Source organism: Stegostoma tigrinum, unplaced genomic scaffold (assembly GCF_030684315.1).
Source record: "Stegostoma tigrinum isolate sSteTig4 unplaced genomic scaffold, sSteTig4.hap1 scaffold_70, whole genome shotgun sequence".
NCBI lineage: Eukaryota > Metazoa > Chordata > Chondrichthyes > Orectolobiformes > Stegostomatidae > Stegostoma > Stegostoma tigrinum.
The window spans coordinates 936,591-954,574 of record NW_026728643.1 but is presented as its reverse complement, the minus strand read 5'-3'; positions in this window follow the sequence as shown (position 1 = coordinate 954,574).

Here is a 17,984-nt window from a genome sequence, read left to right as displayed (position 1 = left end):
AAATGAGGTGTTGGGGACCGGGGAATTGGAAGTTCTGGAGGAGGTGGAGGGGCTGGGTGGTGTCATGTATGTCGGTGGGGAGTTCCCAGACCAAGGGGGAGAAAATGGAGTCCAGATAGGTGGAGATGAGTTTTGTCGGACAGGGGCAGGCAGGTTTGTGGATTTTGGGAAGGAGATAGAAGTGGGCGGTGCGGGTTTGGGGAACAATGAGGTTGGAGGCTGTGAGTGGGAGGTCACCTGAGGTGATGAGGTTGTGAATGGTTTGGGAGATGATAACCCACTCTGTTCTCCTGGCAACGGCCTGCAAACCCATCCCCATGCTGATCCCCTAGAAAAAGCATGTGAACCCTTCATTATTCTGATCCCCTGACAATGGCCTGTGAACCCATCCCCACGCTGTTATCCTAACAGTAACCTGTGAACCCATCCCCCTCTATTATCCTAACAGTGACCTGTGAACCCATCCCCAGTCTATCATCCTGCAGTGACCTGTGAACCCTTCACCACTCTGTTAGCCTAACAGTGACCAGCGAACCCATCCCCACTCTGTCATCCTAACAGTGACCTATAATCCCATCCCCATTCTGTCATCCTAACGGTGACCTGAGATCCCATCCACAATCTGTTCTCACACTAACAGCCAGTTAATCCCTCCCCACTCTGTTCTCCAATCAACAACCTCTGAACCCACCCTACTCCCTTTCATAGCAAAATCCTGTGAACACGTTCACACTCCATTTCCTCAGCAAGTACCTGTGAAATTATTCCATTTGGACACCCTCGCGGTGGCCTGTGAGCCCATCCTGTCTATGTTACCCTCTCTCTGACCTGTGAACCATCCGCAATCGTTTCTCACAGCAACAACAAGTAAACCCATCCCCTCTCTTCTCTAACAGCAAAACCCTGTGAACGTGCCCCACTCTGTTAACTTAGTAACGGCCTATCAGCACATCTCCACTGTTCTGCAAGCAACAGCCTGTGAACGCATCCTTCCTCAGTTCCCCTACCAACATGCTGCGAACCGGAACCCACAATATTCTTCCTGCTATAGTCTACAAAACCATCCCAACACTGTTCCCTTAGTAACAGCCTGTGAGAGCATTCACACTTCCTTCATGCTATGACTTATGTCGTTGTGTGAACTCATGTTCACTCTTTTCCACAAGCTACAGGGTGCAAAACACCCCAATCTCTTCTCCTGGCAATGACCTATGAACCAATGCCCACCCTTTTCTCATCACAATAGTTGTTATTGCGGGGATGGGGCGTGAGGGATGAGTTGCAGGAAATGTGTGACACATGGTCGAGGGCGTTCTTGACCACTGCGGGGGGTGACTTGTGGCACTTGAAAAACGAGGACATCTGAGATGTATCGGAGTGGAATGCCTCATCCTGGGAGCAGATGCAATGGAGGCATTGCGATTATGGGATGGCATTTTTGCAGGAAGGTGGGTGGTAGGAGGTGTATACTAGGGAGCTGTGGGAGTCGGTGGGCTTGAAATAGATATCGGATTCTAGTGGTTGCCCAAGATGGAGACAGAGAGGTCGAGGAAGGTGAGGGAGGTATTGAGGCATCAATCGCCTCAACCTCTCCACCCTCCCACCCACTACAACCTCGCCCCTGCAGAACTTGCAGCCCTCCGCTCCCTCTGCTCCAACCCCAACCTCACCATGAAACCACCAGGCCTTCCAGTCGCGAACCATTTCAACTCCCCTTCCCATTCTTAAGATAACATGTCCACCCTGGGCCTCCTGCAGTACCACAACGATACCACAATGATGCCACACGAAGGTTGCAGGAACAGCAACTCATATTCCGCTTGGAAACTCTGCAGCCCAATGGTATCAATGTGGATTTCACAAGCTTCAATCCCCCCCAGCGCATCCCAAAACCAGCCCAGCTCATCCCTGCCTCCCTAACCTGTCCTTCCTCTCACCTATCCCCTCTTCCCATCTCAAGCTGCACCCCCATTCCGTACCTACTAACCTCATCCTACCCCCTTGACCTGTCCGTCCTCCCTGGACTGACCTATCTCCTCCCTACCTCCCCACCTACACTCACCTTTATTGGCTCCATCCCTGCCTCTTTAACTTGTCAGTCTCCTCCACCTATCTTGTCCTCTATCCATCTTTGATCCACCTCCCCACTCTCCATATTTATTTCAGATCCCCCTTCCCCTCCCCCATTTCTGATAAAGGGTCGAGGCCCGAAAACTCAGCTTTCCTGCTCCAAAGATGCTGCTTGGCCTGCTGTGTTCATCCAGCTTCACATCGTGGTATCTTGTAAAGTCAGTGAGTTTACATTCACTTTTGCCCTGACAATAAAGTAAGGGACATCAAGGCGCTTTCCCACTTTCTCATTGACATTTCATCATGAAAAACTGGGCATTATCTGATTAACAAAAACTATGTTAACGGTGGTTAATCTCAGCGCAGTGTCAGTTACTGCATATAGAATCTGTCCGTGTATGCTTTGTTTCTGTCTCCCTGTGTGTGTGTTTCTGTGTGTCGGTATATATGTGGCTGTGTTTCGCTGTATGTGTGTATGTTTCTGTGTGTTTGTGTGTTAGTGTGTCTGTGTGGATGTCAGTATCGGATTGTATGTCTGTGCCTCAGTGTGTGCCTCTGTGTCTATCAATGTTTTTGTTTTTTTTTTGTTTTTCTGTGTGTATAAATGTGGCTGTGTGTCTCTAGGTCTGTGTATGTTTGTGTCAGTGTATAAATATGCCTGTGTGTCTCTGTAACTGTATGTGTGAGTGTGAGAGAGATAATGGGAACTGCAGATGCTGGAGAATCTGATATAACAAAGACTGGAGCTGGATGAACACAGCAGGCCAAGCAGCATCTTAGGAGCACAAAAGCTGATGTTTCGGGCCTAGAACCTTCATCAGAAAAGGGGAGATGGGGAGAGGATTCTGAAGTAAATAGGAAGAGGGGAAGGCAGACTGAATACGTACAGAGGAGAAGATAGGAGGAGAGGACAGTATGGGTGGGGAGGTGGGGAGGGTATAGGTCAGTCCGGGGAGGACGGACAGGTCAAGGGAATGGGATGAGGTTAGCAGGTAGGAAATGGAGGTGCGGCTTGAGGTGGGAGGAGGGGATTGGTGAGAGGAAGAACAGGTTAGGCAGCTGCGGGGGAGCTGGGCTGGTTTTGGGATGCAGTGGGGGAAGGGGAGATATTGAAGCTGGTGAAACCCCCATTAATGCCATTGGGCTGCAGGGTTCCCAAGCGGAATATGAGTTGTTGTTTAGTGTTTCTGAGTATGTGCATTAGTATCTGTCTCTCTGTTTGTGTGTGTCTCTGTGCCTGTGTCTCTGTGCAATGGGCTATCTCTTGTCTTGAGGGTGAATCCATTGAAATGTGTTTTGCCCCCACTCCTCTTTCATTATGTCGCTCCCTCTTTTGTTTAAAGTGATACACCTGTCCTATTAATGTGTGTCTCTGTGTGTTTGCATCTGTATTTCTATCTCTGGCTGCAGTGGGACTCCCTGGGGGGAAATTTGAACAAATGAATCATGAAGGAATTAAAAAGTCATGAATCAAAGACTCATTCTCTCGCTCCCTCTTGCCTCCCCACGACACTACACAAGCCACCGATTTTCTTTTTCGCTTCACAAGGCATCACAGTCTCCGAACCTCTCTGGTTGCAGTTGTTTTGTTCTTCAACCAATGTCTTTGGAGACACAAAGCAGTTTTGTCCGGTAGATGTTGTCCTTGAGATATGAACAGAATGAGGCATGAATAAACCCACTGCGTATCTCACTCCCTTCACATTTGAATTTTTTCCCGCTTAGGATCTGGGAGAGTAGATTCCAAAACATGACAAATTGCAGAAAGTGCATTAAGATTCACCATGCCTCCTCACAAAACTGTTTACTCGAAGGTACCTGAATACACTTGCAAAGGGAATACTCTATTAACTGTGTGTAATGTCAGAACAATGCCCAAAGGCAAACCATTTCCTCATTTGCAGAGGGAACACAAACATTTCTGAACATTAGCATATTTATTCAGACCAGTCTCAGTACAGTTGCAATCCTCTCTACACCAGCACACTCTGTATGTGTGTTGCTGTTGCTGTGAGCTAGCTCCTCTCTCTTTCTCTCTGACTGAACCTCTGATGCTTTTCACCCTTCACCATCCCCTGTGTAGTGGCGGGGGACGCCAGCAGATGTCGGCATTGTGTCACTTTAACCAAAAGGGACCAGTCAGTGGTGAGACAGGGGCTTTTTCTTTCCCTCTCTCTATCTCTGAGCTCGCACATCCTCTCTCTCTCCTTCTCTCTGTCCCTTTCTCACCCTCTCCATTTCTCTCCATCCCCCCCCTCACCCACTCTCTCACCATCTCTCCCCTTTCTTCCACCCCCCTTTCTCTCCACATTTCTCTCTCTTTCTCTCTCTGTCTCCCTCTCTGTCTCGTCCCTTGGCTCTGGGCCACCATTCGGAAAGCTCATGTTTGATGTGATTGTGTTTGAACGCCACCTCCCTGCCGGAAGGAAGGTGATAAATCTAAAACGAGAAGCAAATTGAGACTATGAACAAAGACAGCGAGCATTAGAAGGTATAGAGTGTCAGTGAGCAGCGAATTGTTGAGAATGTGATGCTTGAGAGTCCTGTCCACTTCCCTGCCATCACTTCATTGAACATTGGGAGACAACTGACTGGATGTAAATTCACTCGACTGGGTTTTTTTTCTTGCTTTTGCGCTCAGAACGTTGCTGGGCAATTGCCCACATTTCTGGGTAGATGACAATGCTGTAGATATACTGGCATAGATTGGCTCGTGTCCGTGCCAGTTCTGGAGCATGACCCTTCAGTGTTATTGCTGGAGGGTTGTCAGCGCCTACAGCTTTTGTCATATCCAGTTCCTTCAGCTGTTTCCCGATATTCCATGGAGTGAGTCAAATTAGTTCAAGATCAACATCAATGACATTGAGGTTTTCAGGAAGTGGCCACAACAAGAAGATACAAAAGATATACCTGTGTGATCTGCCTGTACTGCATGCAAAACAAAACTTTTCACTGTATCGCAGTACATGCGACAGTAATATATCAAACCAAATCAAACAGGTGGGTCATCAACTCAAAACTTCTGTTTGAGGATGGAAGCAAACAGTACTGCCTTGTCAGTGGAATGATGTCCTGTGTTCCCTCAGCATTGCCTCTGGGAATATTTATGGAGATGCGTCTTCCTGTTATGGCTCTAATTGCCCACCTCCATTCACAATCCCCCTTGGCAGACCTGCATAGCTCAGACCTGGTCTGCTGTTTGGGTCGTCTCTGAGCTGTGCCAATCACAAGCTGCTTTCACTGTTTATTCTTAAGTAACTCCTATGTTTAATACCACCAGATTGACACACTGAGTCCTTGACCACGGCAATGGCATGTGGACCCACACCAAGATGTTTCCCACAGCAGTGTCCATTGTTCGTAACCCACACGGAGATGACTTTCAGCCACACAACAACACTGTTCCCCTGGAAAATGCCAAGGATACTACACCCACATTGTTCCCCAACCACTGGCCTGCTGCACCCCCACTACACTAATCCTTTAACAACAGGCGTGGCCTTCACCCAAACCCTAGCACCATCCTATTCCCCAATCCACACTGATCCCCCTGCAATGGGAGGTGAGAGAAGATTTAGATGAAGTGAGCCATGGACGCTGTCAAAAGCTGAGAGAGAGGGAGATAGGGAAGGGGAGAGTGTGAAGGAGAATGCGGGAGAGAGGGTCCATGAAAAAAGAGGAGAGTAAAAAGAATGAGGAGAGAGAGGGACATGATGAGATTCGAAGGGACATATGGAGGAAGATGGAACAAGGGAGAGGCCAGGTCAGAATGGGTGACCCACAGGTGAAAGCAAGGACAGAGTGACTTAAAACCAAATCCTGAGCTTGACCCCATTCCCCTCCCCTTCCCTGAGGGCAGGACCTGGGGCTGGGTCTGTCTCTCTCCAGCTCAGCTTCTACAACACAAAGAGAAACAACAATGTTCTTTGCTATGCTGCTTGGCACTTTTTAATGAATATCTTGATTAAATTACAAATTGAAGTTATGGATAGAGTCAGTGGAATGGTGCCTTTTCTCTTCGGCCTGTGAGTTGAGAGAAACATTGACATGTTTCCCTGTGACCCCCTGTGGGATAAGGTTGGATAAACCAGCACTACCCTCAGTCTGTTACCATAGCGACAGGCTGCTTCATTGCTGAAACATTGAACTGAAATGAGAAAATCCTGGATGGATTGATTAATGAGTGAATTTGATTGATTGATGAATTTGGGTAAAGGGATATTTCAGCACATTCTTCAGCTCCTGCCTGAACTTAGTCTGGGTCACGGCATAAATCGCGGTGTTTGTGCAGCAACTGAGGAGCTGCAGCATGAAGCCCAATTCCTGCACAAAGGCATCGAGGTACACAGAGTCATACCCAATCATCCACATTCGGCCCCAGATAGAATACACCATTAACGTTGACCATAACAGGATGAAATTGGCTGAGATCACAAACAGTAAAATGATGGATTTTTTTCGATTTCTCATTTCTGTGTCACACTGACTGTCCCCATTGGTGTGAGCCCGGAGTCTCCTGCGGGCTCTGCTGGTCACTAAAATGTGTCTGACGGTGAAAACATTGAGCAGCAGAATCAGGAGAAATGGGAGAGTCGGGGTTAGAATGTGGTGGAGGAACTCGATTGTGACCCAGACACGAGAGGAATAAACACTGTCTGTTACCTCACAAAACCAGCGGGGGTTCGCCAGCCAATAGCGAGCTGTGAGCATAAAATACCAGAAAATGTTCTTTAAACAGCTCAGCACAGTCACTGTTCCCAGAACCACAGCCGCCGTTTTCTCACTGCAATATTTACTTTTCAGCTTCTGGCAACAAATGGCCACAAATCGATCAAAGGTGAAAGTGACGGTGAACCAGACAGAACAGTCAGTGGCTGCAAAAAGCAGGACGGCGTGGATATTACACACTGGGATGTACCACAGGAAATAAAACTGTTCCAGATAAACAATGGGAATGTGTCTCAATATCAGGTCGAGGATAATGACCAGTAGATCCGCCACTGCCATGGCCCCCAGGTAACGTCTGACACATGGAGACAATCCACAATCTTTGAAAAGCAGGATGTAGATCGTCACTACGTTAACTGTGAGGAAAGAAAATAAATAAATTACACATCAGTCTGGAGGCAAAGTTACCAGTTTGATTGAAGACCCAGTCACATTTTGAAACGTATCACCGATATATTGAAAAGAAAATGAAGCTGAAATAACAAATAGTAATGTCTCATTTTTCTCATAAGAAATGTAATGTAAAACACAAGAAACTCTCCCTCCCTGAAGACACAAACAGATATCCATAAGAACAGATGGTTTCTAAAACATTCCCACACACTCGATCGGTCCAGAGCAGGCATAGGTCACTTCTTTACAGTTCCTGATACAGAGGGTGAAGACGTTGCAGTCCTGAAGGATTGTCTCCCAGTTTCTTGAAGACAAACAGAGTTTGGAAATTTCTGTCTTTGAGTCTAAACTGTGGTAAATTTTCAGTTGTGAAGAAACATGAACACAGGAAAAATGTACTCACCCCTTTAACTGCCTGAGCAGATTTTGAAACAGTGTATCCTTCTACCTGGAATGGGATCTTTTCCCTCGGGATCTTATCCTTTGTTCAGTTAAGTGACATCTAATCGTTCACAAATAATGTTGGTTACAAAATGTTCCGGGGAATGTCCGTTACAGAATGTTCCAGGGAATGTCGGTTACAGAATGTGATGGAGTCACAAACATCCACATCACAAAGGCCCTTCTGTCCATCAGTTTTGGTGAGACCCACTCAGCCTCGAAGTAGAAATCTCTCCCCAAACTCAACACAACTGGCAAACACAAATTAAAGGCATTGCCAGATCAGCTGAAGTTGTCAGTTATCCCACATTCTCAATCCACCTCACAGAACCAGCCCAGGCACCACAAACCCAGATGAAATATCTGTTCAGCATGGAGCACTGTGCAGACCAGGCTAGTGTCCTGCTCAATACAACCCGGCAATCTGTCCAGAGTGGGACACTGTGCAGGCCTCACCAGTCAAATAGATATCAGTCCAGCACGGGGAGCTGTGCAGACCACACCAGTGCATTGATCTATAAACCCGGACCAGGTATCTCTCCAGCACAGGGGGTTGTGAAGTGAACACCACTGAACTGATCTGTAAACCCGGAGCAGTTACTCTCCCAGCGTGTAGATCTGTACAGACCACCCCAGTGCAGTCCCTGGTAACGCTGTGTTAAATCACCTCCCAGCCTGGGGAAACTTGCAGCCCATGCTGGAAGTGACAGGGTGTGGGGCTCCCATCCGTTGACAGCTCCATATCTCCAATGTGCCATGACAAGGGGTGCCATGGGTGTGAAAATCACTGCCAGAGAGAGATGGTGGGGAATCACTTTAAATACGAACAAATGGGATGGGTTGGATAAACAGACAGAGACGGGGAGATTGAGAGACTGTGTCATGGAAGGATGTGTTGACAACTTTAGAATGCTGACATGTAGACATACTCCCCTACACTGAAAACATTGCATGGAATCAACATTGTCGACTGATTCAATCCGGATTCCTCACCACTTCTCCCTCACCTACACCATCACTAACAGCAGGGCCACGCACATTCAACTTCATTCCCTCCCTCACTTTCCCTCATTCCAGGAAGAGCAGCCTGGAATAGGACAGAAAAGGCCAAGCAGGGCGGTGGTGTTCCCCACATCAGTTCCCTCACCCACCTTCCCCGGCTGCATGGGGAGGGCCCTGGAATGAACCGGAGAGAACCAGGCGACCTGTGTGGAGATTTCAAAATATACATGCCCCACCGACCGAGTAAGGAGCAATGTTCAGTGAAGGGTATTTCTCACTTTAACCCCACTGTCAGTTCCATTCCCACCTGGCACAGCTGAGAAACCGTGCCCCTGATGCCATCTCCCTTTTATATCGAGCCGGTACAAATGGAATCCCCACGGTCTCGGTGGGCAGGAGGGTGGGCTCACAACACATCGTCTCCACCAGCTCCCAGGAAGGGAGCACGGAGTCTCCCTCCTACACCTCCTCCTTCAGACAGCTCAGATACTGAAGCTAACCTGTAATATTTACTAGTCTCCCAACTTGTCCTTACATCTTCAATAATCAAGCATTGAAAATCTCACAGAGTCACAGTCCCCATGGAACAACAGAAATACTGTCACACTCACTGGAGAGAGCAATAACTGATGTACTCTCATGGAGTGACTCAAATAATGAAATGCTGTCCACGGAATAACAGAAATCCTGACACACACCAGATGGAATGAATGAAATATTGACAAACCACAGACCCAGGGAAATTCTGATAGGCTCCCCTTATTTGTGTAAGTATCGGTGTATTTGTGTGTGTATCTGTGTGTCTCTGTGTGGGGCAGGTCTGACAGCCTCTGTGCTGTTTGATGTGATGCAATGCCACCCTCTGCTGGTCTCCACAAGCCAATGCACAGGCAGCAGCAGAGGATGGGGGACCGTCAGGGATTTATTCAGAGAGGGACTGGGAGGGCAGCAGCTCACAACACCATCCAAACTGATTTCTTCTTCATGTACTTATCTAAATGTCTTTTAATTGTTGTAACTGCACTCACTTCCACCAGTTCATCTGGAATTTTATTCCATACGCGAACCACTGTCTGTAAAATAATTGCCCCTCATGTCTCTTTTAAAATGTTTGATCCTCAAAATTTGAAACATCCCCACAGCCTTGAAATCCTCCATCCCCAAGAAAAGGTAACTGACATTCAACTTATTTGTGCACCTCATGATTTATAAGCCTCAATCAGGTCACCCCTCATCCTCCCTGTGCATAAGTCAGTAAAGTCCCAGCCTATCCAGCCTCTGTAAACACTCTGAAGGGGTGATGTATCCGGATTGAATCAGGCGACAGTGTTGGACCCATGCAGTGTTTTCGGTGTAAGGGAGTATGTCTACATGACAGCATTCTGAAACTTGCGAACACATCCTTCCATGGCACTGTCTCTCTATCTGCCCCTCTCTATCTATATATCCAACCCATCCCATTTGTTCATATTTAAACCGATTCCAGACCATCTCTCTCTGGCAGTGACACCCATGGCACCCCTTGTCCTGGCACAGGCAGCACAGTGGCTCAGTGGTTAACACTGCAGCCTCACAGCACCAGGGACCTGGGTTCAATTCCAGCCTCGGGCAACTGTCTGTGTGGAGTTTGCACGTTCTCCCCGTGTCTGCGTGGGTTTCCTCCGGGTGCTTCGGTTTCCTCCCACAGTCCAAAGATGTGTAGGCTAGGTGGATTGGCCATGCTAAATTGCCCGCAGTGTTCAGGAGTGTGTGGGGTATAGGGGGATGGGTCTGGGTGGGATGCTTCAAGGGGTGGTGTGGACTTGTTCTGCAAAAGGGCCTGTTTCCACACCGTAGGGAATCTAATCTAATCCTTATATCTCAAACCACCCATTCCCACCGACATCCCGGTAAATCTCTGCTGATCCCTCTCCAGATTAATATTATCCTTCCTATAACAGTGCGACCAGAACTGGACACAGTACTTCAGAAGATGCCTCACCTACATCCTGTACAACATGAAAATGACATCCCAACTCCCAAACTCAAAGGTCTGAGCAAAGAAGGTAACACACCAAATGCCTTCTTCACCAGCCTGTCTGTATGTGACACAGACTTCGAAGAATTATACCTGATGGCCTCCTCTCTGATCTGCAACACTACCAAAGGCCCTAATTAAAACTGTGTAAGTCCTGCCCTTGTTTGTTTTACCAAAAGCAATGTCTCGCATTTATGCAAATTAAACACAATCTGCCACACCACAGCCCAGTGAGTGATATTTCCACCCGCCACACAACCCTGACATGTTTTGAAAGACCCTCCCATCTCCAGAAGGCCTACACTTTCCTGCCTTTATTTTGGCAAAGACCCTGAGCTTGGTTTGCCTTGTGCGGGCAGCAGGAGGCGTGGGGTGGTGGTGGTGGGAGTGTGGATTGCAGACCAGCCTGTGATGGGGAGATTCATTTTCTTCAGGGTAGAGAGTTTGCCAATGGGCACCCAGATGGGCCCGAGTTATGCCTGTCTCTTCATTGGGTACGTGGAACATTCCTTTTCCCAGTCCTATTCTGCTACCCTCCCCCACCCACAGCTCTTTCTCCACTGTATCAATGATATCATCGGAGATAGTAGGAACTGCAGATACTGGAGAATCTGAGATATTATCAGTACTGCTTCTCTCTCTCGTCTGGAATTGGAAAGCTTCACATATTTTGCTTCCAACTTCCACCCTGCCCTCACATTCACCTGGTCTATCTCTGACCTTCCCTTCTTCAACATTTCTGTTTCCATTTCTGGGATAGACTGGCCACGAATATTCATTACAAATCCAGTGCCTCCCACAGCTACCTGGGCTATATGTCCTCACACCCACCTTCCGATAAAATCCGGTAAATGTCTTGCATTTGTGCAAATTAAACACAATCTGCCACACCACAGCCCAGTGAGTGATATTCCCACTGCACCCACACACAATCCTGTCATGTTTTGAAAGACCCTCCCAGCTCCAGAAGGCCTACAAACTCCGGTCTTTATTTTCGCTAAGACTCCCTCCATCCCATTCTCTCAGTTCCTCCGTTTCCAGCACATATGTTCAGATGAGGCTAACTTCAACAAGAGAGCCTCCGACATGTCCACCTTCCTCCTCAACCAAGGATTCCCCAGCTCCTTTGTTGACAGGGCCTCAACCAGGTCCGATCCATCTCACACACTTCTGCTCTCACTCCTTCTCCTTCCTCCCGCAACAACGATAGGGTTCCCCTTAGCCTCACCAACCATCCCAACAGCATCCACGTCCAGAAGATCATCAGACGCCATTTCTGCCACTTTCAGTGAGATGCCACCACCAGACCACCTCTCCCTTGATAACAAAGTGTGAAGCTGGATGAACACAGCAGGCCAAGCAGCATCACAGGCCTGCCTTCCGCAGGGACCGTTCTCTCCCGGACGCCCTGGTACACACTTCCTTCACCCCCAACAATTCCCCACAGCCCTACGGCCCTTCCCCTGTAACCGGTGAAGGTGCAACACCTGCCCATTTACTCCCTCCCTCTCCAGTATCGCCAAACATCCCTTCCAGGTGAAGCAACACTTCACCCGCACTTCCCAGAATCTAGGCTACTGCATTCGCTGCTCACAACGTGGTCTCCTCTACATTGGGAAATGAAGTGAAGACTTGGTGAACGCGAGGTAGAACATCTATGCTCGGCTTGAAAAAAAAGTCTCTGAACTGCCTGTTGCCTGCCACTTTAATGCATCACCCTGCTCCCTGGGCAACATCTCTGTCTCTGGCTTGCTGCAGTGTTACAGTGAAGCCCAAAGCGAGCTGGAGGAACAACACCTCATTTTCCACTTGGGGACCCTGCAGCCCTCCGGACTCAGTATTGAGTTCAATAATTTTAGGGCCTAAACTCTCCCATGTCCCACACCCCACTGCACACACCAGGCCTTGTTACCACATACCCTGCCATTACACACTCCCTGTTGTTAGTCACTAACAGTCCCTATTAGCAACTACTCACCCTCCCAGCCTGATCGTTATTAACTCCTTTGTCTGTCCAACTTCTTTCTCTCTCTATGGGCCCGAGCGTCTCGTTTAATCTCTACCCCACCCACCTCCCTATTTTCAGCATATGAACTGACATTTTCTCAGCCACCATCAATTCTGAGGAAGGGTCACTGAACCCCAAACATTGACTCTGTTTTTTTTCCTGCAAAGATGCTGCCAGATCTGCTGAGCTTTTCCAGCAACTTTGTTTTTGATCCTAGAATATAATTTGTTGCTGTGTAACATTTAATGCTTTTAGGAGGAGGGCAGTCACACCTTAGAGGTGGGAAATAGTGATCTGCAATATGATCTTTTGGGGTTGGAAATTATGCTCTTTTGTCATGTCTGGTGTTCAGTAATGGCTGATCGAGATTCTTCATAGTGCAGAACATGTCTGCAGAATTTCTTTCCCTGACATTGCAGTCTCCAGATAGAGTAGGAACTGCTGCTGCTGGAGAATCTGAGATAACGAAGTATCGAGCTGGATGAACACAGCGGGCCAAGCAGCATCAGAGGAGCAGGAAAGCTGACATTTCGGGGCTGGACCCTTCTTCAGAAATGGGGGAGGAGAAGGGGATTCTGGAATAAATAGAGAGAGAGAGGGGGAGGTAGATGGAAGATGGATAAACGAGCAGGTAGGTGGAGAGGAGACAGACAGGTCAAGGAGGCTGGGGCGGAGCCAGTAAAGGTGAGCGTAGGCGGGGAGTTAGGGTGGAGTTTGGTCAGTCAAGCGAAGCCAGGCAGGTCAAGGAGACAGGGATGAGACTGGTTGGTAGGACGTAGGGGCGGGGCTTGAGGTGGGAGGAGTGGATCAGTGGGAGAAAGGATGGACAGGTCAGGGAGGCAGGGACGAGCTGGGCTGGTTTTGGGATGCAGTTGGGGGTCGGGAGATTTTGAAGCTTGTGAAGTCCACATTGATGACATTAGGCTGCAGGGCTTCAAAGCAAAATATGAGGTCCTGTTCCTGCAGCCTTTGGGTGGCATCGTTGTGGCATTGGATGAGGCCCAGGATGGACATGTCATCCAGGGTGTGGAGCGTAAATGTTCCACAAAGCGGTCTCGAAGGCTCCACTTGTTTTCCCCAATGAAGAGGAGGCCACATCAGGAACAGGGAATACAATATACATCAGCAGATGTGCAGGTGAACATCTGTTTGATGTGGAAGGTTTTCCTGCGGCCTGGGATGGAGGGTACGGGGTGGTGGGGTAGGGGCAGGTTCCGCACTTCTCGCAGTTGCAGGGAAAAGAGCCGGGTGACGTGGAGCTGGAGGGGAGTGTGGAGCGGACAAGAGATTCATGGAGAAAGTGGTCCCTCCGGAAAGTAGGGAAGAGTGGCGAGGGAAAAATGTCTTTGGTGGTGGGGTCAGATTGCAGATGGCGCAGTTGCTGGAGGATGATGTGTTGGATCCGGAGGTTGGTGGGGGTGGTCGGGGCGGGTGGGGTACCTAAGGACGAGAATATTCTGTTTTGGTTTTATTGAGGGGAGGGGGTGTGAGGGATGAGTTGCGGAAAACATGAGAGATGCGTTCGAGGGTATTTTCAACCACTGTGGAGGGGGAGTTGCAACCCTTGAAAAACGAAGACATCTGGGATGTCTGGGAGTGGAATGCCTCATATCAGGAACAGATGCAGAGGAGGCAAAGGAATTGGGAATAGAGGATGACATTTTTGCAGGAAGATGGGTGGGAAGAAGTGTATTCTAGGTAGCTGCGGGAGTTGGTAGGCTTCAAATGGATATTAGTTTCCAGGTGGTTTCCAGAGATAGAAATTGTGAATTCTAGAATTGTGACTTGATTGAGAAGGACCAGTGTTGAATTTCAGAATTCAGGCCTGGGATAACAGAAAGCACAGCCATTCGTGTTGACTGGAGTAAAATGTGCACCTTATATATGTTTATAAAATCATGAAGGGCATGGATAGGGTGAATAGTCAGCGTCTTTTTCTAGAGTATGGGGAGTCAAACATTAGAAGGCACAGGTTTATGGAACAACGGGAAAGATTTAAAAACCATATGAATGAACTTCCAGATAAAGTGCTGGAGGCTTGTGAAAACACCATTTCAAAGGATGGGGATATGTATTGGAAGGGTCCAGAGGAATGTAGGCCGAATGCTGGCAAATGGGATGAGATCAATTTCGGATACCTGGGCAGCATGGACATGTGGACCAAAGGATTTGTTCCCATACTGTACATCTTTATGATTCATTCATTTGCTCAGGATCTCTTTGTGATCTTGGATAACTTTGTCTGTCCATGGTTCAAATAATCTCAGTGTCATCCGTAAACTTGCTAACCTTGCCTTCTATAATTTTCATCTAAATCATTCATTTAAATGACAACCAAAAGTAAATCCAGCACCGATCCCTGTGGATCACTGCTAACCACAGGCTTCCAGTCTGAAGGACAATCCTCCATGACCACCCTGTCTCCTGCCATAAAGCAGAAACACACACGCACACACGCACATGCACACACTTGCATACACGCACACAGCCGTGGAGATGGAATCATTTTGATGAATAAGCAGTTCAAGGGTTATGGTGAGAAGGCAAGGGAATTGTTTTGAGAAATATGTCAAGCATAATCGAACAGCAGAGCAGACTCGATGGGCCAGATGGCAAATTCTGCTCCAATTTCTTACACTGTCTGGTCTGAAGGTATCGGGAATATTTAGAGGAGGTAATTTGCTGTGAGGCTAACACACTTTAAGGAGTCTCCCAATTAAGACTGAGATACGAATATATCTTTCTCTTTAACATTGTGCTGTCTGTGGTGTTCTCATCCCCAGGGAATATTGAACACTGGGTTAGTGAAGATATTCAAGGCGGAGCTCAACTGACCTTTCATGGACAAGAGAGTCCATTATTGAGAATAAACAGGAAAGGGGTGTTCAGCCACAAACAGATCAGCCATGATCTTTCTAAATTAAGCAGCAGGCTCGAGGGTCCAACTGGCCAACTGCAGCTCGTATCCTGTTTGTTGTTGTCTCACTCCAAACTTCAAAGCTGTTACAGAGGAAAAGGATGTCCCCATTCAAACAGTCATGGTTGCTATAATAGAGACACAGAGATAGACAGCATGAAAACAGACCCTTCGGTCCAACTCATCCATTCCATCCAAATATCCTAAATAAATCTGGGCCCATTTAGAACATAGAACATAGAACAGTACAGCACAGAACAGGCCCTTCAGCCCATAATGTTGTGCCGACCATTGATCCTCATGTATGCACCCTCAAATTTCTGTGACCATCTGCATGTCCAGCAGTCTCTTAAATGACCCCAATGACCTTGCTTCCACAACTGCTGCTGGCAACGCATTCCATGCTCTCACAACTCTCTGTGTAAAGAACCCACCTCTGACATCCCCTCTATACTTTCCACCAACCAGTTTAAAACTATGACCCCTCGTGCTAGCCATTTCTGCCCTGGGAAATAGTCTCTGGCTATCAACTCTATCTATGCCTCTCATTATCTTGTATACATCAATTAGTCCCCCTCTCCTCCTCCTTTTCTCCAATGAAAAGAGACCGAGCACAGTCAACCTCTCCTCATAAGATAAACCCTCCAGTCCAGGCAGCATCCTGGTAAACCTCCTCTGAACCCTCTCCAAAGCATCCACATCTTTCCTATCATAGGGCGACCAGAACTGGACGCAGTATTCCAAGTGCGGTCTAGCCAAAGTTTTATAGAGCTGCAACAAGATCTCACGACTCTAAAACTCAATCCCCCTGTTCATGAAAGCCAAAACACCATATGCTTTCTTAACAACCCTGTCTACTTGGGTGGCCATTTTAAGGGATCTATGTATCTGCACACCAAGATCCCTCTGTTCCTCCACACTGCCAAGAATCCTATCCTTAATCCTGTACTCAGCTTTCAAATTTGACCTTCCAAAATGCATCACCTCGCATTTATCCAGGTTGAACTCCATCTGCCACCTCTCAGCCCATCTCTGCATCCTGTCAATGTCCCGCTGCAGCCTACAACAGCCCTCTATACTGTCAACGACACCTCCGACCTTTGTGTCGTCTGCAAACTTGCTGACCCATCCTTCAATCCCCTCATCCAAGTCATTAATAAAAATTACAAACAGTAGAGGCCCAAGGACAGAGCCCTGTGGAACCCCACTCACCACTGACTTCCAGGCAGAACATTTTCCTTCTACTACCACTCGCTGTCTTCTGTTAGCCAGCCAATTCTGTATCCAAGCAGCTAAGTTCCCCTGTATCCCATTCCTCCTGACCTTCTGAATGAGCCTACCATGGGGAACCTTATCAAATGCCTTACTGCAGTCCATATCCACCACATCCACAGCTCGACCCTCATCAATTTTTCTAGTCACATCCTCAAAAAACTCGATAAGGTTTGTGAGGCATGACCTACCCCTCACAAAGCCGTGTTGACTGTATTTGATCAAGCCATGCTCTTCCAGATGGTCATAAATCCTATCCCTCAGAATCCTTTCTAACACCTTGCAGACGACAGACGTGAGACTTACTGGTCTGTAATTGCCGGGGATTTCCCTATTTCCTTCCTTGAAGAGAGGAATTACATTTGCCTCTCTCCAGTCCTCAGGTACGACTCCAGTGGAGAGCGAGGATGCAAAGATCTTCGCAAGTGGCGAAGCAATTGCATTTCTCGCTTCCCAAAGCAGCCGAGGACAAATCTGGTCCGGGCGTGGCGACTTGTCAATCTTAATGTTTGACAAAATTTTCAGCACATCAGCTTCCTCTATCTCTATCCATTCCAGCATGCACACCTGCTCTTCAAAGGTTTCATTCACTACAACGTTTGTTTCTTTCGTAAAGACAGAAGCAAAAAACTCATTTAGGGCTTCCCCTACCTCCTCAGACTCCACACACAAGTTCCCGATGCTGTCCCTGATCAGCCCTACTCTTTCTTTGACCATTCTCTTATTCCTCACATAAGTGTAAAATGCCTTTGTGTTTTCCCTGATTCCTTCTGCCAAGCCTTTCTCGTGCTCCCTCTTGGCTCTCCTCAGACCATTTTTGAGCTCCTTCCTTGCCTGCATGTAATCCTCTCTAGCTGAACTTGACCCTAGCTTCCTCCACCTTATGTAAGCTACCTTCTTCCTTTTCACAAGAAGCTCCACCGCTCTCGTCATCCAAGGTTCCTTTATCTTACCCCTTCTTCCCTGTCTCAGAGGGACATATTTACTCATCACTCGCAACAACTGTTCCTTATACAGTCTCCACATGTCCATAGTTCCCTTACCATGGAACAATTGCTCCCAGTCCATGCTTTCTAACTCATGTCTAATCGCGTCATAGTTTCCTCTTCCCCAATTAAATATCCTCCCATTTTGCC